Here is a 24,492-nt window from a genome sequence, read left to right on the forward strand (position 1 = left end):
GGAACTGGGGTTGTTTAGTATGGAGATAAGAAGGTTGAGGGGAGACATTATCACCCCCTACAACTACCTGTATGGTAGTGTGTGTCTCTTTTCTTAAGTAAGAAGTAATAAGGCAAGTGGAAATGTCCTCAGGTTGCACCAGGGGAAGTTTAGATTGGATATTATGAAAAATTTCTTCACCAAAAGGGTTTTCAAGCACTGCAATAGACCGCCCAGGGAAGCGGTTGAGTCACAATCCCTGAAGGCATTTAAAAGACGTGTAGGTGTGGCACTTAGGGACCTGGTTTAGTGGGACTTGGCCATGGTCGGAGTCAATGATCTTGAAAGTCTTCTCCAATCTGAACCATTCTATGATTCTATGATTCTTCAATTTTAATGAGTGTGATAGGAGTGGAATAAAAGAATGTTTTCAAATGATCATGTGTTGTTGCAGCACTGCCACTTAAATCAGATTTTCTCCTCATCTCCAATGTAGTCCAAAAGGTTTCATTAACTCTTAGAGTTCCAGACAAAATTTTTTCACTTGTTTGTTATTATCAGAAATTACACAGAAACTTCATTTTAAAGTTTCTGAAATATCCACTATGTATACTTAGTATGCATACAGAATATTCTGAATTTGTCTTTGACTTTACCAACAAATAGCCAGCCTTAAATATAACACTTGTTACTTTCTGAAATGGTCAAGAAAAGTAGTGTTTTTAAAAGGTCAAAAAAGGACACTTTCTTTGACATCTGCAGGGAAGATTATATAAATTTAGCTGTCTGCAAGACCATAGTTTTATGCAGAAATTTAAGGGGAACTTCAAAAATACAATGTGAAGATTACAGGAAACTGTTAAAGTCATCTGACCTTTACAGGACTTTTATATTTCATTTGTCTAAACTACCTCTCTAACAACTTTATTATTTATAGCAGCCTTCAGAAAAATGTCTCCAAGTGCTTTTATCAAGAAAAAAAACCCTCAAACATTTAAAGAAAAACACATCAATAAAAATATTAAGAAAAAAGGTATTTATTTTTTCAAAAAAGGAAAATTGTATTTAAAGTTTTTTAATGCTGTTTTAGACTAGGCACTATTAGGACATGGATCACAGACAGTGAGTGCAGAAAGTGTTTGAGTTGTGCCTGGCATCAAGCAACTCTTAACCTTATCATGAAAGTTGTTAGCTTCTATTGATTTCACCGAAGAGTTGGAGGCTGGCAACCTACACACAATAGAAACCTAATGTAGATGGGAAAACGTTTATTTAGCAATTGCAAAGAAATTTCAGACCCTAAAAAGAAATAAATACTACCTTCTAGCTGTTATTTGTGACATGGAAACAGAGCAAGCCATTGAAATCTACAGCAGAGAAAAACGCAGCCCAAACCCTGCTTGAAGTTCAAGCTAAAGAAAAAAAATGTATTTCTGTCACCAGCTCTCAAGGAGACTGCAGCTGCCCTCACCTCACTATACAGATTTTATTACAACTGACCCCCAGATTGGGAAAATCACCTTGAGGTGAGGAATTAGAGGAAAATTGGGTCCTAATAGGGGTGCAGTATTACAGAAAGCTTTTTAGGGTAAAATACGGCTGTCCCTTCAGGACGGTTGGCATACACAAAATCTACACCACCACAGTTCCCTACAGCCACACAACCTGTTACTGTAGAGGAGCCGTGGAGGGTGGAACGGAGTGGTGACACCGCAACCAGGCTCTGCTGTAGTCCCTCCAGGACTGGGAACATCATGGTACCATATAGCTGATAAGCTGCATAGTGTCTCTAAAATATATGAAATGTCTGTTGCTGGGCCAACAAATGTGGGAAGACCAAGCAAGAGCCTCATAATCTGTGAGAGAAAGTTGGGAACTAGGTCCCCTCAGCACTTCAAAGCCTTCTGATGAGGACGTGCTGACTGCTAAAAGAAAACAAACTGCTGAAGACATAAAATTCAAGGATGTTAGGGTAAAATAATTGTGTTAGTGGGAGATCATGACCTCCTACTCAAAAGCGCCCCCCCCCCCCCCCCCCCCCCCCCCCCGAAGACAGTGAAACCCAGGCTCGGGAAGCATGTGTAGTAAATTTAAAATGAACTGTATGTTTAAATGAAAGCGAGATAACTTTACACCAATCATAATAAAGGAATGTATGACTAGGGTCACTCAAGCTCCACCTGAGAGTAAAGAGAAGTATAAGAAGTGAATGAAGGAATGAGGGGACAAGTGGAGAAGACACCACCGAGAACAAGTTATGGGAAGACGCCAGTAAGGCGGACTCCTGGGACCAGCCGACGGGCTGAGCCTTGCTTTTCCCCTCCTTGGGATGCCTTTGGTGAGAATTAAACTAAGTGCTTCTTCAGGAGACTTAGAAATATCTCTAGAGAGTTACTTTTTAATATTTGTAGCCAGGCTGTATTTTTTGTAACTTTTCCGCACATTTTGTACTTTATAACATTTTATTTGCACGTGCCTTTTGCAGACAGTCACTATCACCAGCAATCCAAGAACCTGTATATCTGTTGCACAAATAAAACTGCACTGTTAAGTAGCTAGTCATCGCAGTTTCTTATTGAATGCAACCATACCCTAGAGTGTGGCCATGCTAGTTCATGAGCATGACTGGACTGGCAGCGCAGACTGCTGCCAGTGTATCCAGACCCGTGGTAGTTTAATATACATACTAAATGCAACTGAACCGATAGTGGTAAATTGGACATCACTTAGAATTTAAACGTAGCCCCACCCAACCTCCCACATTGGTGGGGAGAGTTGGAAGGCGGGGTGGTGTGGGGGGGTATTTTCTGCTAAATTACTCCATCCCCTTTAGCACAACACCCAGTCTACAAGCAAAACAAAATTTGACATATTTATACCATTTGACTTCAGGCATTTGAGTTAAGTGCTCTGAATACAACTTCGCATACACTTGCTTGCTATTTTGACCAGCTACTAGGTTCCTAAAAGGACTTTGAATCATACCAAAACAGTTAAGTTGTTTGCACAAAGAATTGTCTACATCTTATATCCTAATGCTGTCTTGCGGATGACCTAATATCAGCTTTGTGGCTAACCAGAGCTAAAATATAAGGCAAACCAAAAGCCATGATCAAATGTATCCTTATTTTACTTTTTTGAAAATTCCTTTTAAATCTTGATAAGAAATTAACTTGAACTTACAGCTTTTGATAACCAAGCCCTGATTAAAAAGCAATCCCTCCAACAAATATTGTGCTTAACATTCTCATTTTGTCTGCTAGTTGGAAAGTATATGAGATCTTAAATCATGTCTAAACTAGATGGAAAACAAATAAACAAGCAAACCAAAAAATATATTCTGCATAATAATATTATACACCTGAGTCCCAGTATTAGTATTTTTTTAATTTTTTTTTAGATGCATATATGTAGTCAAAACTGACTACTATTATTAATAGTTTACAGTAAGTAATTAAGAAGTTTTAAATTCAGTTTTGGAATAATTTGTTTCTCCCTTCCATAGTGGTCTGGAAATCTGCAGCAGAAGCTAATAGGTTCATAGGAACCATTTAAAAATGGTGTTCCCTGTATGTGAGCAGAAGATCATGGATGCATAAACTGAAGAAGGGCACAAAGAATACCAGAAGTGAAGTCTTTTGCCATGCTCTAAAGCTGTTTTGTTATGTGGAAGTGAATGATTTTACTACCACTGCTGGAAATGTTTTCAGTGTCTCCTCCCTCCCTGCCCCCCAACTCCCACCCACCCCCTATTCCCACCCCCCTAGGTCCATGTATGGACTTTTAAAAAAATACTGTCTCTAGAGCATACAAAACTTACCCTGAAAAAAGAAGGGTTTACATTTCTCAAAACTGTATAAAATTAGTCTAAATGGCAGCTACAAATCAGAGAAATGCAGAATCCAGCCCTCTACAAACTTACACTAAAAGGGCTAATTTATTCAATAAAAGTGACAAGTCCCTGCAAGAAGTCATACATTAACTTTGTGGAGAATCAAATTACAGTATTTCCACAGATTTAAAAGAGATCTGAAAATGAAATTACAGCAAGGAAATAAATTTTTAACTTGATCTGAGGTTTGATAATGCCCCATCTGATATTTCCAAAAGGAGAACAACAGCTAGCGAATTAAAGGCTTTTGCACTCAAATCCATAATCATAGTCTGCACATAGTTTTAATTCCTGAAGTACAAGTCCTTAACTAAGGAAAATGATTACGTGGCCAGTGCCTTTGACGTGTGGAATTAGACTCTATAACTCGAAAGTTATAAAGTAGGTATGTTTATTGCGCGCAGATGCACGGGGGATCGCTCCTCCACAAGCGTGCATGCCCGAAGTGACGAACCATCTCACATTTATACAATAAAACAAATCAATTAACGCCTATACATATTCGTTACCTAAACCCACTTACTCTCGCTTCATATGTTAATTAGCTTATCAGTCCTTTGCCTGGAATGTGGTGGTCTTGCAGGTTTGTAGGTGATTCATGTTCTTGTGACCATCCGATCTTCTCCAGCAAGGAGACTTAGCACTCCCTCCCTCTAGATAGCATTGGAATATCTCTCATCCTTTTCTCATCCTTTTTTAAAATAGCCCCTTTGTTAGAGGAAGAAGGGCAGGCGTCTCCCCTTTTGTTAGAGGAAGAAGGGCAGGCGTCTCCCCTTTGTTAGAGGAAGAGGGGCAGGCGTCTCCTCAAAACTGTAGGCGTCTCCTCAAGGCTGTGTGCCTATATGACCAGACACTGCACCCATGACTAGTCACCATACCCACATTCCTTGAGCAGACATATACAATCACAATCGATGTCCATTGTCCCCATTTCACACTATTTCTCCATATCAAGGTAACACCTGATTGAACATGATTTATATGAAAATCCTTTAAGATCTCTGGTTTCTCAGAGATACTTCCTAGAGTAAGAAATAATCCTTTGTTTTGTTCACGTTGTTCATCTGATTTCTGCTTTTCTTTAATAAATGTCTTTTCAAGTGTAGTTTATCTGTGATTTTTCTGCGTCAGATATACATACCATACTATGAAAGTAAGAATATACCAATGAACATCAGCAATGCAATAAGTAGGATGAAATATATGAAGTATAAAACTCCTTCCTTCATTATGAAGCCAAAATTAAAAAAAAAAACAAACAAAAAACAGCAAAGCAAACAAAAACAAAAACACCCCAATAATCTGTTGGTACTACCTCAGGCAGTAAATTGTTAGAATGCTTTTTGGAGTTGTATGTAGCATGGATCTTGATTAGCTAGAACTATCTTTACGTGGCTGCTGAAATATCAATGGTAACTATGAAGATGTGTTAAATGTACTGCAAGGCATTTGTAAAATACTGTGAGTGAAATTCAACTTTGAAAGTCAACTTTCTTATCTGGCCTGGTCACTTAAGCTCCTTTTTCAATCAATAGGCATTTAATAGGTGTGATCAATCTTATCCTAATCAGTATATCTAGAATTAGGCTCAATGGTTTCAGACATCTGCTTTAGGACGAGATGAACTGCACTCTAGTAATGCATACTTTTCTCCATTGATTACAATGGAAATCTCAGGTGACTGTATCAGATATGATGTCTGACTTGTAAGTGTTCAGAATTACAGAAATGAGAGAAGTTCAGCTGACACACTTCTGTGCACTCTTTTATTAGCATATATCCACTTTTTGTATTGTCAATTATGAAACAACAGAACTTCAAAAATTAGAAGAATATTCTGAGCACTGATGATCCACTTATTGCTACAAAATCCATTTTCTATGCATATTTTCTTTGATTCATGACAGAAGGTTTAAAGTGCAGGTGAACTGTAGAACGTGGACATAATCTTATGTAGGTCATCATATCAGAAAGCTATGATGAGTCAATTTTATACTTTTTGGCACTGAAATTTCAATTTTTTTAATATATAGGTGGTGCCTAAATTTTTGAAATTTCTAAAAAAATCATTTGAAGGCTCCAAGCTTATTGATCTTTCCAGTTTTCATACTTACCCCTTTATAAACTTGTACCACATTGCAAGAATTCAAAAATAAATGTTACCTCAGGTATTTGTGATACACTTCATCTAGTGATTTAATCCATGAAAATTAGTAGCTAGAAAGAATTGTTCCAAATGGAGTTGATGTTACTGCAACCATTGCTAGTACATTCAGGTTCCTATCCTAGGTAAGCCAATATCATGAATTTAGTTGTCATGTGGACATAGTAGAAATTCCTTCTAACCTACTAAATCACACCTCCAAGATTTGTTCGGCTTAACTCCAGTTACAAGATCCCTTTACTGTTTCTTGCATAGAAGCCTGTGCTAAGATCTCAGATTCTGTGGAACAGCTTTTCAGGCTATGTCTACATCAGCAGTTAGTGAGGCCTAGTAAGAAGAGATCTGCAGAGCGAAATAGTTGGTGCTGAGAACACAGTGCTTATGCCAGATGTTTTTTGGAGAGTTTTGTACCAGGTATATCCCAGTCTGGTGCTGATATGGAGAAATAGTGTGAAATGGGGACAATGGACATCGATTGTGATTGTATATGTCTGCTCAAGGAATGTGGGTATGGTGACTAGTCATGGGTGCGGTGTCTGGTCACATAGGCACACAGCTCTGAGGAGACAACTACAGTTTTGAGGAGACGCCTGCCCTTCTTCCTCTAACAAAGGGGAGACGGGGAGACGCCTGCCCTTCCTCCTCTAACAAAGGGGCTATTTAAAAGAGAATGAGAAAAGGATGAGAGATATTCCAATGCTGTCTAGAGGGAGGGAGTGCTAAGTCTCCTTGCTGGATAAGATGGGATGGTCACAAGAACATGAATCACCACTCCTTGCTGGAGAAGATCGGATGGTCACGGATGGTCACAAGAACATGAATCACCTACAAACCTGCAAGACCACCACATTCCAGGGAAAGGACTGATAAGCTAATTAACATACGAAGCGGGTTTAGGTAACGAATATGTATAGGCGTTAATTGAATATTCATTTGTTTTATTGTATAAATGTGAGATGGTTCGTCACTTCGGGCATGCACGCTTGTGGAGGAGCGATCCCCCGTGCATCTGCGCGCAATAAACATACCTACTTTATAACTTTCGAGTTATAGAGTCTAATTCCACACGTCAGTGTCACGTCCCATTCATCTGCTGGTAACTATATTGTATTAGGTTAGTTTTCTGGAGCACGTCTCAATTCAGTTTCATCCAAAAGGAGCACGGTTTATGCACCTAAAGACATCTCTGCAGTGCGAACAGAAGAGTAAGTGGAGACAATTGGAAGACTCACCTCAGCAGTGCACTCCTGATCTGAACAAGAATACAAATGCAGGCTCAGACACACACTTTCACCAAGGAAACATTTCACAATAGCAGCCAAAACACTGCACATGGTATATTGACAATTTTGAACATATTTTAGAGCATACTGCATGGGCTTCACCACGTTCTTCCTCTGCTGGTTAAAAATCCAAATGTCTGTTGAGACCCTCAGCAGCTGTACTTCTACATTGTAGAAAAGTTAACATACTGTTATCTGCAGGTATCCAGGTCATCTTGGCTTGCTGAGACATAAGTGTGAATCAGATTATTACATGTAACAATCCAAGATTTCCTTTTATCCATGTACAGCACATTATCCATTATCTTTCTCAATCCATTAAAGCAAAAGATCTATCACAGGGGTCCTCAAACTTTTTAACCAGGGGGCCCACACGCAGATGCAGTGGCAGGCAGCCATCTGTGGCTGCTTGGTTTCCCCCCCAACCCCCGGCAGTGGGGGGCAGGCGGGTCTGTAAATACCGGGGGCCGGATTGAGGACCCTGGGGGGCCGTATCCAGCCCGCCGGCTGCAGTTTGAGGGCCCCTGATCTATCACTTTCTCTGATACTATTATCTATCAGTGCTATACAGCAATATGTCTTATTCTCTGCTTAATGCTCCCACTAGTAGCCAATGACTTCAACTGTGAGCTAAAAAATGGGGACCGAATAGAAATTTTACTTACATGACGCTATTCCTCTCCAAATATTGCCCCTCTGCTCTGCCAGTATTTTTTCTTGGGTAGGATGCACATGAGAATTGTTGGCAGTATAATACCTTACTCTGAAGTTAATGTTAATTTCTCAAATCTAGAACACATATCAATGAGCTTTTCAATAAAATAAGTAGTACTCAACCTTATGTAATATATGAATAAACTCCAAAATATCTGTTAATGACTTAACAATAGATAGTAACAAAATGAGCAGATTTTTTTCTGAATGTATCTCTGTAAACTAAGTTTTCTTCAAAGGACATTATCAATTCCTTTATCTGACAGACAAATAAAAGCCTTTTTTTTCTGGTCTGTTAACACTGAGTGAAAAAAGCTTTTGACTAAAGTGATTTTTTTGGAACCTTGATTCAATTTTCAAGGTTGAGTGAGTTGTGGCCTCATCACACTTCATAGTTTGATATCATGTCTTGCATGTGAAACTGGTACACTCAGAACTACCTGAACATCTGTTGTCAGCTTTCAACCTTGACTTAAGCACTTGATTACCTTTGGTAAAATAACTCTACAGAAATTGTATAGTTATATGATAAATTTCTGTATGTGCTCATAAACAAAAATTAGGGCTTTTATAGAATCATCCTTCTGTTTATATTGTATCCTGGTTAAATTTTTTATTTCTCTTCCTTCTTACATGAAAGAAGTCTTGCATTGATAGTGCAATTAATCACTTCTGGATTTGCAGTGATTATAATGAATGTAAATAGGTTTTGATATGCAGAATTTTTTTTATTTAACAATATTTAGAGTCAATATTGTGAGTTTCATATTAGACATGCTTATCTTTTCCATTGTGTATATATGTATAAAAAAATATGCTGCTATGATCCAGAAAACAATGGTAAGGATACTATGGTAAATCCTTTCTGCAGCATAATGCTATTATACACCTGAATAAAGTTTAATGCCATTAAAGAGCATTTCATGACTACCTTGTCCTCTCGGGTATATGTTTCTTCTAGAATATCTGCTGGACCTCGAATTTCATTGGAATCTGTCTCAGTGGCTTCCTAGCAATCTTTCCCTTATCAGAAGCACTGTTATACTGCTTTTTTGAGAAAACAGCTTCAAAGGTATATTTTTAGAGGGTTTTTTGTTGTTGTTTCTTATGTGGCATTTCCAATCATACTGTATCTCAACTATTTCAGCCTTGTTCTGCTTTTGGCAACATATAGAAAAAGAATATTTTTATAGACTTAGTTGAAAGACCTGAAAACAAAGTGTCCTTGCTCCTAAGTACTTTGCAATACAGAGAATATTTTGAGAACTCTATTTCAGTCCTGTTTATCATCAGCTTAACAGCAAAGCATACCAAAACCCATAAGATTTGCTCTTAAGTAGGAATTTTTACAGTAAATTGGTATTGAATGGAGTAGCCTCCACAGTAGTTTCATAGCTGCTGATGAGATTATGTAGCTAAAATAAATTGCAGGAGATAAAGAAGACCTGAAGGACAGAGGCCACTAAAGTACACAAAACTAAGCAAAAGATAAGGAGCCTACTACATACCCACATTATATAGACTTGGAAGAAAACCAAGAGTAGGTGAAGTCAAGAAAAGTAAGGTGAAAGCATATTCTACTCTATAGATGTATAGGTTGAATGGTAGTTGAGAGGTAAGCAGAATAAGAATGTGATGATTACAGATGCTGAAATGAACAGTTTCACCTGAGTCCACAAGGACTCAAAATGGATTAGGATGAAATTGAAAGAATTACAACCCACAGTTTTTCAGCATATTCAATCAATTTAAGAATGGAAAGCAGAAGGGACATTACAGCCCCACTGAGAGCTGAATAAATGATACTTTAAAAGACATTACACATGGGTGAGTCAAAACATGAAGTGTTTGTTTCCTAAATAAAGCTCTTTGATAAATTTCTTACTGAATTTATTATTTTATTGTCTTAATGCCTATGTCTATAAAAGCAATGAAAAAAGATATTAAAAAAGAAATGAAACTTAGGCATCATTTCCCTCTCTACACTACCATTACAATATATTTTTCCATTTTACTTTTTTTAAAAAATATATATTTGAATCAAAAGATAGAAGGAATAGCTAAATCTATTCTATCTACATAATTTTAATTCAAAATAATAATTTATGTATTATGTTTACTCTCTTACCTACATAAAAAATCCAAAGGGTATATGTCTGACTATATGTAATACTAAAATATAGTCTGTTAATTTTAGTTATGTGGATTAGAACTCTGTGACTGGATTTGCTTACATCTATGCTCATAGGTATGAGAATGCTCTAGACATTAGCTAACGAAACCATAATTTGGCGTTTTACACAACAGTCATGAACGGTGCACATTGTATTATTCAGTAATACTTGCTTTCCAGATCTGCACAAGTCAGAAATTCCTGGCAGCACTTCACAAAGCTAATTTCTCCATCTTTAGTATCACTTTTTAACACATAAATAAATAATATAAATACTTTATACTTCACTGCCACCTTTAATCTGAAGATATCAAAACACTATCAAAGACATGTAATACAGTGGTGATGGCAAAAAGTATTTCTGTATGCTTGGAAGCATATTAGTTATTTAGTGTTAGAAAAATCCCTGTGGCAACAGAATCATATCAGTAAGAATTTTCAAAGTACTAATGGTGACAAACCATGGAATGATGTTAAAAGTTATAATTTAATCTGGTCAACTTTTGGAAATAGTTTGTAATTATATTTGTATCTACATGCATCCCCTACACCAAGTAGTCCTAGACTGTTGACTAATAGACGAACAATTAGTCACAAATTATTATGTTCAATTATTTACTCAGTTTTCCTTTTAATATCACTAATGATAACATTTCAAGTGAACAAATTTTAAAAAATCATACTAGCAGAGATACAGCAAGCAAAATCCGAAACCACAAATTTTTGGATGAATATTAATTGACACTATTGACAACAGTTTGCATCACTGTCCAGCTATACAAAGGTAGCTTGAGTAGCATAAACTGATAGATTGTCACCTGTTGGGGTTTTTTTTATTATTTTCACTTGCAAAAAGATAGGGGTTGTGGGGGGTGTGGGGAGTGTTGTGGGAAAGTCCTTAATTTCAGTTCCTCGTTTTCTGTTTTCACATTACCATAGAAATTAGTTAATTTTCATTTTCTGTGTGTCCAGCTCCAAGTCTCTGGATTAAGTTTGTTTCTATTTGTCACAAACTCTTCATTTTTTCACATTTGGACAGTCAATTCTCACCTTGCCACATGATCCACCATTGAAAAACACATTGTAAAACTAAAGTTTCTCAGCTTATTTTTACAGTTAGTGAGCAAATACTTCAGGAAACTACCATTATAGCATATATGGAAACTTTCAGAAAATTCTTGTCTCTCCACAGCTGAACCTTTGTTTCATTCATTGGACTCTAGAGTGCTCTTGAAGAATTAAAATTTCATTAAGTTATTTTTTTCAAGAGGAAATGGAATCCTGGAGCAGACCCATTTACCTGATTCTTAAGGTCTGATAAAACACTTACTGAATTCTATAGTGAACTTTTTACTGAATGTAAAGGGTTTTTAAACAAACCATTTGTTGAATGCTTCCCACAAATAATACAATTTTCTTCTTAATATGTATGATAAAAATTCTTGCTTAAACCTAAATGCCTTATTAAGATTCTATTGTATTTTGACATTTACAATAGGTGATCATTTTCTTGGGGGTTAGTAGTTTGTTTTTGAAAAAGAATCACTGACAAGTCAGGCTTTTGAGGGACTGGTTTTGTTCTGAAAACTTCGCTCATTTCAAGATACAGTTGCTTCTAGGGAAAACATAGCTTCTTCCTCAGGCAGAAAAGGACTGTAAGTGGAGGTCAGAAGAATCACAAGCATTATTAATGCAAGTATGTGATCTCCTTCATTAACATTTGCATCTGGAAGGGTTTAAGGGAATAGTAAGTAATCATCAGCCTGTGACTGTGAGAAAAGTTTCAGGAACTCCTCCAACACAACAGCCAAGCATAGCTGTACTTAGAATTAAAAGGAAATTTTTTCACTGTCCAATTAGTAAAAAGTGGTTGTTTCCCGATAGATAATTCTGATTGTTTTAGTAACACAGTGCTGTCCATGAAAATATAGGTTCTTTTCAGTGGTCATCAAGGAACTTGCCTTAAATGTTATTCCACTGTGCTACGGTCAGTAATTATTTTCCATAGTTTTACTTCTGATTTCATATACATGTATGTGTGCACACATATGTCATTATGTAAAATAATGTTGTAGAAGATCTACTGCACCAAATTCCCCCAAAAGATCCCTTTCAATTGCAGTTTTCTGCCTACAATGAAGAGTTTGTTATGGAAAACAAGTTCAAATATCAGAATTTCCAGTAAAATTCATGGGTTCAATGAGCACTGGAAAACCAATCTTCTTTCCTCGTTGCTTCTCTTACTTTCTTTGAAGTACACAGAGCTGAGTGCTGCTTCTTTCTGGCATATACACATCTGTAACCACATTAACTATGTCAGTCACCTAGAGAATCTTAGATATTCTCTTAGGAATGAAGAATGAAGCATGCTTTTTTCTTTAAATGTAACATTAAGACTAAATTACCAAATTAAGGCTTCTAAACTGAAGTTAACAATAGAGTGAATTAGCAATGGAAGTAAAATCATGTTAATTTCTTGATGTTAAGGGTCATAGTGTGTTCTATATGTACTGTTTCCTTCTCTCAGGCCTCTCATTTTTTTTCACAATCTTATATATTTTTGCAATAAATGTACTAAGTATTGTGGTGTTGCAGTATTTTGTGTAGCCATGCAATTATTCAAGACTAGCCTATTACATGCATAGATAGTAAAGTATCTTACGAGTTCTCTGTATAATTTAAATAACTTAAAGAAAACCTAAGATAGTCAAACAATTACTTTGGTGATCCTGACAAAGAACAACAACATAAAAAGTAAAAGCATTCATCATGTCTATACAAGCAGAAATTATTATTCAAAAGGAAATTAGAATAGCTTTATAGTCTTTTAAAAAATATTGAAAAGTTTCTAGTTAGTGGTCAAGAGAAAGCCCAGTAAGTAGACAGCTAATCGGAATAGACTGTGGGTGGTTTCCTTTCATTACATTTTACACTTAGATGATGCAAAGAAGGGGTTTCAACACTGAAGTTGATGTTCAACTCTGGAAATACAGAAGTTGTTGAGTCTGTATGGGTTTGAAAATAGCTCTGAAAAGGGAGAATATACTCCTTGGGCACCAAGACAATAACAGGATATGGACTTACAAAGACCATACTAATAATATGTTAGAATGTCATAGGTTTATGAAGCACTGGGAAAAGGCAGGCTGAGGTCAGAAAGGAGGGGGAAAAAATCAAGGATTAAAAGTAAAGACGGTAATAGTAAAGTGAAGTCTTTGATATCATCAGGATTAGGGTTTGGGTCAACATGGCTAATCTGGTGGTCTGCAGAAATGTTAACTGATTACAGACAGATTCTCATGGGTATGGCCTGAAGGACTGTCAATTACATAACTGTGCCAGATATTGACAGTATTTTCATTTACTGTCACCAAAAGTTTTAACCAAATGAAAGCCAAAGCCTTCTTGTACACTGGTGTTCACTCATAATCAGTTTGTGTGACTTTTGTCATACTGTCATCAATACCTCCAATATTTCCTTGTTTTTGGTTTGTTTTTTTTTTTTTTTGGTTTTTTTTTTTTGTTGTTGTTTGTTTGTTTTGGTTTTGGTTTTGGTTTTGGTTTTTTTTGTCTAGGAAATCACCTTTTTTTCAGCTAGCATTATCACCTGCTATGTATTAGCTGTAAAAGGGCTAATTTAGTAACGTATTTCTTAAAGCACTCTGTTCCAGTATATCTGAAAGTACATCAGATATGTCATATTGTATGTTGCATAGAATGTTGAAACTCTTTTCAGTGTTACCTATCTTAAAAACACTGAGTACAGAAAAGGTTTGCTATAATGCAACGAGTGTCTTTAATTTAGGAAGATGAACAAATATAGAAATCCCAGAGGTCACAACCTTGCAGGGTACTATGTTTTGTAAACTTGAAATCCGTTAATATATATATTATCTTTCTATTTCTACTTTTTTTTTTTCTTTAGCATACTTACACAGTGTTTAAACAAAGTCTCTTTTTTCTTTTTTTCTTTCTTGCTTTCTGTGCTGGTTTTGCTTGGGATAGCATTAATTTTCTACTTCGTCTTAGTAGTGGGTACAGTGCTGTGTTTTGGATTTAGTATAAGAACAACATTGGAAAGACACAGATGCTTTAGTTGCCGCTTACTCTAAATCAAGGATCTTCCAGTTTCCCATAGTCTGCCAATGAGCAGATGCACAAGAAGCTGGGAGGGATCAGAGCCAGGGCAGCTGACCTGAACTAGCCAGAGGAATATTCCATACAACAGAACACCATGCTCTGCATATAAACTGGGTGGAGTTGACCAGGATCCATTGAGTGCTCCTCAGGGACTGACAGCTTTGGTCCATGGCTGGTGAGTAATTGTAGTGCTGTAGAGTGCACCACTTGTTTTATCTTGAGTTTTATTCCCGTCTCTTTTTTTCCTTTTCATTATTATTTTTAATAGTAACAATAATAATAATAGTAATAATAGCTATTATTGTTAATTTTATACTGTCTTTCAGTTATTAAGCTGGTTTTGTCAACTCATGAGTTTTACTTTTTTCCAATTCTCTTCCCCATCCCACAGGGGAGGGAGGAGGGAGCAAGCAGCTGTGTGGTACTCAGTTGCCAGCGGGGTTAAACCATGACAGTTTCCTGATTGTTTCACCATTTGAGGCTTTTCCCCCCTGAGACTCACTATGCTGTTTACTTTGGAGGCTTTAATGTTACTCTCTCATGCAGATTGTCTCCTAAGTTCTGTGTCTGTAATCAATCTCAAAACTGTGATAAAAAATATCTTCCACCTTTACTGGCTGGAGATATTTATTCTTTGGTACTGGCAAAATTAATATACTGAACTATGGTCAAAATTGTAAAATAGCATATTAATCAGCTGCTCCCACTGATATCAGTAAGATTAACGTGAGGTGAAAAGGTACTAGTCTTTAGAAAACACCTTTTATTAACTGAGTCATTCAAACATTAAAAACATGGAAGTTTTAAAGTAATACATTCCCATTAAGTGAAACGCTAATTTTTAGCATTTAAGAGACTCTTAAATTTAGACCATGGCAACAAACAGATACTAATTATTCTAAGGTAACACTTTTTCTCTACAAGCTTTCAGCTCTTATCTTTGAATTTTACAATTGTTTTTACTTAAAGCACAGTGATATTTGAAACAGTACTATTTTGGAAAGGATTAACCATTCCAGAAGGAATTATTCTTTGTGTTTTCCAAAATATAATGACTTTATACCTTCACAAAAAACAGAATGCCAGTGCAATGGATTTACTGGGAATACCACCTGCCTCCTATGTTGACAGTATGATATGCAGTAATTTAAGTGCTCTAATGCATCCCCCCTTCAATATATCAAATGGACTATATGACAAAATTTGTGCATGTAAGGCCTACACATGCTTCTGTGTATTTATAGTGGCTACAATTTACTAGTCGTATGATAATGACCTTATAAGCTTTTAGAAAGTACATCTTCAAGAAATAACTACCATCTAGATCCCTCATTTCTGACTTGCACTTCTCTCATTCATATTGTTAAGTACATAAATGGTCTGTACCTTGATGTTATGGTTTTGTATTCAATCACAGACAGTGTCAGGTAGCTTACATTCTCACTATCTTTTGCCTGTCTTCTTCTGTTGTTTACTCTCAGAACTAGCCAGATAAGTTTAGACTCAGATTCAGACAGCCCTTGCCTCCTATCTTCCAGGTTCACAGTTTCAAAAAAGCAAAAAAAGCTACTGAAAAAAACCCACAGCAAATCATGCTTGGAAAAGCCCCCTCAACAGGTCAGGCTCAACTAGCCAGGGCATCTGCATAATATTCCCATCTAGCAGAAAGTTATTCTCTCACAGCTGCCTATGTCCTCTCAATAGCATTTGACTGCTAAGAGTCTGACTGCTAACAAGTTCTCTGAAATCCAGACTGGTTAAATCTGCACCTCTAGAAATCCATGTGTTTACGTGTTTCATACTTGCTTGGGAAGATATTTCTATCAGCATCTTTTTGGTAATTTAAGGACCAAGGACTATTCTTCAGCCACTGTCACAATACCAGTAAATGACATTAAGGGTTGGAATTTTTCACCCATAATTATTATCTCTTTCTTGCTAATCCCAACCAGTAAATCACTGAAAAAAAATCACTCTGTGTGGGGATTGGCATTTAGGTGATAGCATGAAGGCAATTAGGATGGTACAAACTAAAGCCTAATTGCTGAAAGTACCATGTTAGTAGATATAAGAGAATATTGAAAATATCCTATCAACAACTGCATTAAAAAAAATAAAGCAGCTTAAATCTGTTTTTTAGAAAAGATGTAGTTGTCTTGCATAGATTCATTTTGCATTCAAATTACACGCTCCAAACACAAATAATGTCTGCTTGTCAAATATATATTTCTAGAATGCGTAATTCATGTGAACTTATCGTAATGATTTACATTTTGTGCTTTCATTTGTTAAAAGATGGGCAAATCATGTTTAATCATTGTACAAATTTTCTTCCCTCTTCGTGTTAGAAAACAAAGCACATTCAAAGGACAAAAAAAAGTTAATTCCTGCAAATTATGAAAATTGTGCATAAACTGTTTGCTACAGCCACTTAACACCCACTTTCAGATAGTACTAATTTTCTTTCAGACTGGGGTAAGGACAACTTTCAACAAAGTAAAATTGAAGCAAAAGCATGTCGGCAGTATTACACCTTCTCTTACTGACAAAGTGCTTCTGAATACATGACTGAAATTTAATAGTTGATCAGGTAATGCACTTGCAACAAATCCAAAGATACATTTCATGCAACTCAGGCTATATAGAAAAGAATCTGCACAAACAGAACAGTGATTATTAGTTGAAGGATACTAAGCATAGCTTTCAACAACAGTGTCTTCAGAGTCAGTGCAGAATTTCAAAGGAACAAATTCAATTACATATTTACACCAAAATGGTGTATTTCCACAAGATAACAGAAATTGGAGTCCAGTATGAAAATAAAAAATCTGACCATTTTTTAAACTGAAAAAATAAGGTGAATCAATATGGTAATGCAACCATATGCTTTATGTACCTCATCTGGCAATCTAGCATGCTTCCCATAGAATCTCAAAAAAAAACCTAAAACATTTAGAACAAAGGAAGAATATTTCAATGCAACTCAAAGGAACCCTGATGCTTCCTAAGTCTGGAATATTCAAGAGAGGGATGTACTGCTACTGTCCAAACAAGCCTGCGAGAATGAGGTTAAAAACATATTAAAGTACAAAGCTGATTTAAGCATCTACCTGGCCCTCAGCTCTAGCTACAAGTCCATGATGACCCATGATGTCACAGGATCACCCTGTCATTTCTAAGCTGTACTGTTTATTCTCCATATCAGTGGATTTTTGTCAGCCTAACCCTCCTAAACATACAGCAGTAAAGTCTTTTTGCTTTTTATGACTGTCTTCTTTTTATTTCCTTTAAATCTATTTTTCTTTCTCTGTCATTCTATTTTTATGCATTTATTTTGCCTTTCCTAAACAAGGAAAAATGTTTTATCTGTATAAAAGCATTAGATTTATGTGGACTCACTCTCACATTTTTATTATCTGCATCAGCTTGTTGTCAGGAATGAGAGGTCAGTGAAACTTTGTTAATTTAACTGATGCTCTGACAATAGTGGATCAAGTGTGTATAAATTAATTGCTTTCTGTCAAATACCTATGACATCTCCATTTACAAAGTTTTTATTGATACTTTTCAACTCCAATGTGGACAAATCAACTTCATAGACTATCTGCTAGCTCCTTGGAAAATTCAAGGGCATTCTCTTTCCTTTGACCTCCATATCCAAAGTCTTGCCTTTTATTTGTATACAGGAGGCCACTAAGATGTTAGTGTTAAAAAGTTCCCTTTTCTGGGCTCAACTGAATAAAGGTCTACATATATCTCATCTGTCCAAGTTTAAAGGAAATCATTAAAATGCAAAATAAGACCATTTTGCAAGGAGATGGATAATGGGGCTTTCAGAAATTTATCCTGGTGCATGGACATGTTAGGAAGCAACAGGAAGAGCAAATTATAAAATGTTTGCATAAAAAAAAAAAAATCAAAAGTAGTTTCAGGAAAGTTATTACTACTCTTTGAAGTATTGATGATATTGTTTGTCAAGGCCAATGCTTGTTACCAGTGCCAAAAGTAACAGAGCCTTTTGCACAGGGCAAAAAGGGTGTAACTGTTTCAGGCACATCTGACTTGGCCTAGGTACAAATCTGTAATGAAGCGTGACCAGGAATAATAGAAGACCAAGATCATGTGTCTAGAGTGCTCATTTAGGTTAAGGGATGTGAATGGGTAACTTTCTATAACAAATGTGATTATTTTGCACACTAAACTAAAGAAGCAAAGTTAGGTTTTTGGAATTATGTAGAAATTTTTTACTTAAGACTTTATAATATTTAGTTACCCAGAAACGTTAAGTCATACAGAGTAGAACAATGTTAAATATAGTTTCCAAAATCCACCCTCCTCCTTACTTTGTCAGCTATTTCACTGGTATATTTCAGTGAAAAATACAGTTCTTTGCCCCAGTAAAGTTTTTTCTAGAAGTATCTTTCACAAAGTTGCATAATCAATAACAACAGCTATCACAATCATAACAAATTTTTATCAAGCTTAATTGGATATAATTAAAATTAAGCATAATTAGAAATAATTGAGCATAATTAGAAGAGCCCTGAAGCAGCCCCTTTCCAATTTCTCTTTCTAGGAATATCCTTCCTATTTTTTTCTAGCTGGAGAATTCTTTCAATGTTATAAATAGCCTATATTTTAGTATGGAAATTGTTTTCTTTCCCTCAGTCCAATGTAACTGGAGAAAATATTGGGGGGGGGGGGGGGGGGTAGATAAAAAGCATGGAAAATTCAGAATGGATGGAAAAATACACTAAGAGTATTTGGAAATGCTGGAAGTTTTCAGAGTCAAGTTCAATAGACTTGAGCAACCTCACATATAGATGTACCTGCCCATGGCAAGGGGAGTTGGACTAGATGACATTTGAAGGTCCCTTCTAAATCAAGCCATTTTGTGGTTCTGTGATTCTAATGTTTTTAAACACTGTATTCCATTTCAGCATAATTTGTCAGCACAGAAACGCAGTTATGTCACTGCATCAGTGTTGCTAACAGCTAGATATTGTCATCCTTAAAAAATTCCAGATCAGAATTAAAACTTCAGAAACTTAGGAGTGTTTCAGCACCAGAATCAAAATTATTTGGTGATAAATGGCTACTTATTTGTTGTATGACATAGAAAAACTTAAAAATTCTCTGACTTGAAAATGTTGTATTTTTTCTCCAAGTGTCTAACATTTTGTCCAGAGCTGCACCTAGCAATTCTAGCTATTTGAGATTACAAATTTTGGTGCATGAGATATTTTATAAGGTTCTTTTAATTAGACTGTATGTCTGTGACTGTATGGCCCAGTGACTGTATGGCTCAATGACTGTATTGCTCTGTCCTGGTTTCAGCTGGGATAGAGTTGATTTTCTTCTTGGTAGCTGGTGCAGCACTGTGTTTAGGGTTTGGTGTAAGAACAATGCTAATCGCACGCTGATACTTTTACTTGTTGCTAGGTGATGTTTATACTAAATCAAGGACTTTTCAGTTCCTTGGGCCCTGCCAGCCAGAGGACTGGAGGGGCATGGGACACTGGGAGGGGACACAGCCAGAACAGGTGAACCAAACTAACCAAAGAGGAATTCCATACCATGTGATGTCCTGCTGAGTGTATAAACTGGGGGAAGAAGAAGGAAGGGGGAGACATTTGGCATTATGGCATTTGTCTTCCCGAGTAACCGTTACTTACTTGTGATGGTACCCGGCTTTCCTGGGAATGGCTGAGCACCTGCCTGCCCATGGGAAGTGGTGAATGAATTCCTTGCTTTGCTTTGCTTGTGTGAGCAGCTTTTGCTTTACTTATTAAATTGTTGTTATCTCAACCCTTGAGTTTTACATTCCTTTCCGATTCCTCTCCCCATCCCTCTCGGTGAGGAGAAGTGAGTGAGGGGCTGTGTGGTGCTGGGTTTCCAGCCGTGAGAGAATTCCACAATTACCTTAGTCGTCTATGTATTTATCGTTTTCATTCTGGTATGAGTGCCTGGGGCAATCCTAAAATCTTAAGTAAAGAGCTGTTGTTTGTCTGTATAGGAGTGTCAACAGTAGCCGTATCTGTATCGTAACTTGATTGTTGTACCCTGGCAACAGAAAAAGATTAATACATCTATAAAAGCCTGTAACAATAGGTTAGAATATGTAGACAATACGGAATATGTAGACAAATATATCACAATTATGCAAGGACTCTAAAAGCCAGACCCAGTAATTTTGTTATGGATGCAATTCCACCACAGTTAATTCTTTTTATTACCTTTTTTCACCTATGTTGTCTAATTAAGTTATTGTAAACTAAGATATTTAGTTGCTTTATAACTTACCAGAAATATGTCAATATTTTTCTTATATAAATTGGTTTAGGAGTTGCTCTCAGAAGGGTCTCAATTAGAAAAACTAAGCTTCTAATGGTTGAATTGTTACTTTATGAAAACTAAGCAGAATCATATTGAATGAGAATGTTTTGGTTTGTTTCCTTGCTCACCTCATTATTAAATTTACTAAGTCCAGTAGTGCTTACAAATGCCATAATAATCATGGATTTCCTTTTTGCCAGTAAGAAGCTTAAAATCCCAAGGATCTTTGAGTTCATAAGAATATAAATATACTATCAGAACTTGTTTAAACAAAAAGCTAAGCCATGCATTTGTTTTGTTCAGGAACATGTTACTTCTTTATTTTCTTTAAACTTCCTCTACATGTTATCATGTTTATATTTTCCGATCAATTCTATGAAAATGTTTCCACTGATCACATCTGTGTGTCTTTTCAGCATGGTGAAATGAAGATTATAATGTCTGTTTCAATGGTAATTCAGTAACCTCCCAAACAACATTTTTCAGGTTCACCAGAATTTGCAAGTTTTACTCTCCCTTAGCTTAAGCACTGTATAAATATCAACAGCAGCAAAAAGATACTTGCTGCTGGAGCTACTGCCTTACATTGGGGAGAAAGATAGGGACATTATATTTACATTGGTTAAAGCACTTACATGATTAGCAACAGAATAAAACTTATGTGACTGAATAATTTTACTGCTGCCAGTAGGATTAGTTTCACTGTAGTTCAAATAATTATGCCAATTTTACTCTGCTACTGCTATAAGCTATTTGTCTAGCTTAAATTTCATACCTGCTACTTGTGGATTTTTTATTAGGCCTATTTTACATGTAGATGAACACAAGGTCAGAGAGGATTAACAATTTCCCTAAGGTTGAACAACTCTCACTACTACATAGTTCAGCAAAACCAAGATTTACCTAACATTTTCTTTTCTTAGTGTAGTCACAAAGAGAAATATTAAATTACTGAAGCATTTTCAAAATCCTCTGAACACAGAGAGATTGAAAAGGTCAAAAGAAAACAGTGAGGAAAAGCCACTTTCAGATGACAAAGGAAAACTTCATACTTGGTCAGGATTTAGATGTTTAGATGTTACTCTGAAAATCAAAACCAGAATTACATAGGAAACACTAAGGAAAGAAGTTTCTGTGATCATCATTCCTGCATTGGAATGGACCTTTTTTTCAAAATTGGGTTTGTCTATATTATTCATTTGGATTTTTTAAAAAAGTGTTCCATCAATAAGGCTACTTTATAGAAGGTTGAAATTGACATTTCAGAATTTGGTAGGCAACACTTGATTCATTCTTGTTCCTTCTAAGTTGCTTCACAGTCCATGTTTTCAGCAACATCTGTCCAGAATATGGACATTTGCTTTTATCACCCTATCATTAAATTACTCTCTTCTTCCTTCAGTAATGTCATTGGTTTTAACTTGAAGAAGTCTTTTTTGTGCTTTATCACACAGACTTGTAATTATCTTTGCTATCTTGGCAGAATACTGCCATTTTATTAGATCTTCTGCCTTACTCCAGATTCTCACCAGGTTTTACAATAATTACTGTATGGATTGTTTTGATTCTCTTACTTTTGAGACTCCACGTCTGAACCAGATAATAATCCAAAATGCTAAGGATCCTAGCAATAAACTGATCTTCAGTTTGTGTTTGTGATCTTCATCAAGCCATCTGTTATTCTTTATACTTATGTCTTTCATATCCCCCACATTTAATTTATAGTCCTCAAAAGTTCAGTGTTTTATCTACAGCTAATATCTTTCATTCATTTCCTCTTTCTGTGGCAAATTATTCTCACTATTTGTGCAAAGAGTGATCTCATTTTACAGTTGGCTTTCTTTTGACTTCTCATTCACTATGTTATTGAAGTGGATTGAATTAAACCTATGCTCAATCTGACTGATTTCACCACCATCTCTGGACAGCTATAGAGGCCTGAGAAGCAGCTAATCCAAATCATACCTTAAATGTAGTAAGAGTAATTAATTTAATTTAAATCTTACCAGATATTGATAAGCATGTGCTCTGATGAGGAAGTTAGAAGTCAGTCATATAATTTCTCTTTCTCTCTGTCTCCTTTCTCTTCAACCAGATGCTTTTCTACCTTTAAAATGTGTTTTAAGATTCTTATTTACAGTAACCACATGGGGGAGTTTTGGTTCTTTAGTTTGGAAGACAATTGCTCAAGTCCACAGTATGCCTGAGGGATGTTATTCAGAGGGACCAGGACAAGCTCCAGGGTTGGGCAACCCCTGGTGTCAATACAGACTAGGGGATAAAGGGATTGACAGCAACCGTGTAAAGAAGGACTTAGGGGTACTGGTGGATAAAAAGGTGCAGTGTGCACTTTCAGCCTAGAAAGCCAACCATGTCCTAAGATGCATCAAAAGAAGCATAGCCAGCCGATCAAGGGAGGCGATTCTGCCTCTCCACACTCTCATGAGACCCCACCTGAAGCACTGCATCCAACTCTAGAGTCCTCAGCACAGGAAAGACATGAACCTGTTGGAGCAAGTTCAGAGGAGGGCCACAAAAGTGGGCAGAGGGATGGAACACCTCTCCTATAAAGCAAGGGTGAGACAGTTGCGTTTGTTCAGGCTGGAGAAGAGAAGGCTCCGGGGAGACCTTATAGTGGCCTTTCAGTACTTACAGGGAGCTTAGAAGAAAGATAAGGACAAACTTTTTAACAGGAAGGGCCTGTTGTGGTAGGTCAAGGGGTATGATTTTTAAACTAAAAGAGGGTAGACTCAGGCTAGATACAAGGAAGAAACCTTTTATAGTGAGGGTGGTGAAACACTGGAACAGGTTGCCCAGAGAGGTGGTAGATGGTAGGTGCCCCATCCCTGGCAACATTCAAGGTCAGGCTAGATGAGGCTCTGAGCAACCTGATCTGGTTGAAGATGTCCCTGCCCATTGCGAGGAGGGTTGGACTAGGTGACCAATCCAACCTATTCAATGATTCTATGATTCTAACTTCAAATATTGACTCTCCACTCTAAGGACAGGGAAAGAGTTTGATAGAGAGGTTGGGCAAAGTAGATAATTTTTAGCTGGCAAATGGATTTATGGGTCTGGATCTTTTTTTGGTGTTATCTTAGTGCCAAAGCAACTCTAACCCAGAAAAACTGTGCAAGTAATAAACTAAAATAAGATTATGATTAGTTAGTCATTTTTCCAACCTTTATGCCAATGAAATGTGAGTGTTCAGCAATACATGAATTCCAGACTTTAGTGTTTTTAAAACAATTTGGGAGAAAGTTTTGAGTTGTTTCATTATCATGCTTTGAGGAAAATTCTGCAGCTTTATTGTTCACCATCAGTTCCTTAATCTGAGATGAGAAACTAGTGAGGGGAAAATGTTAGGTGATATTGCCAAAATTAAAATAAAACCCTTAAGTATGGTCTCAGGCATGGTAGGTGGAGCATGATGTCATTATATAAGGATACAAAGCCTAAGTTCACTAGCTTCTGGTATTTCATTTAAGACAAGGGGAATTAAATTATGAGGTAGGACTTTGCTCAGTTTCACCAAAACATTGACAGCATAATCAGCATTAAGGATTCTGTCCACACCTAATGCAAATTTTCAAATACCTTTGTTCAATAGGTTTACGTAAATTTATGCTCACTGCAAATGTTAGAGTCATACTGATTGTCTGGTTTTTAGGCAATAGAAACATATATTCATACTTTTACTTCTGACAAATACGATTTCATACATCAAACTCCACATTTATGTTGAATAAGTTTTCATTGTCACTTTTATTTCTATAAATTTTCCCCTCTAACACATATTTAAGGGTATTAA

At 36.4% G+C, this 24,492-nt stretch overlaps 2 long non-coding RNA genes across 2 annotated transcripts; one reads left to right on the forward strand and one right to left on the reverse strand.

Annotated features, from left to right (window-relative positions):
- Window positions 1-2,035: 2,035 nt before the first annotated feature.
- LOC308056999 lies at window positions 2,036-6,461 on the reverse strand. Its single transcript, XR_013925063.1, has 3 exons — window positions 4,726-6,461; window positions 4,217-4,694; window positions 2,036-3,011 (listed from the first exon to the last, which is right to left on the reverse strand). It is a non-coding gene; the product is annotated as an uncharacterized lncRNA (long non-coding RNA).
- A 3-nt stretch (window positions 6,462-6,464) lies between these two features.
- LOC308057000 lies at window positions 6,465-7,074 on the forward strand. Its single transcript, XR_013925064.1, has 2 exons — window positions 6,465-6,567; window positions 6,599-7,074. It is a non-coding gene; the product is annotated as an uncharacterized lncRNA (long non-coding RNA).
- Window positions 7,075-24,492: the final 17,418 nt, after the last annotated feature.

The sequence above is a fragment of the Falco punctatus genome (assembly GCF_963210335.1).
Source record: "Falco punctatus genome assembly, chromosome: Z".
Classification (NCBI taxonomy): domain Eukaryota; kingdom Metazoa; phylum Chordata; class Aves; order Falconiformes; family Falconidae; genus Falco; species Falco punctatus.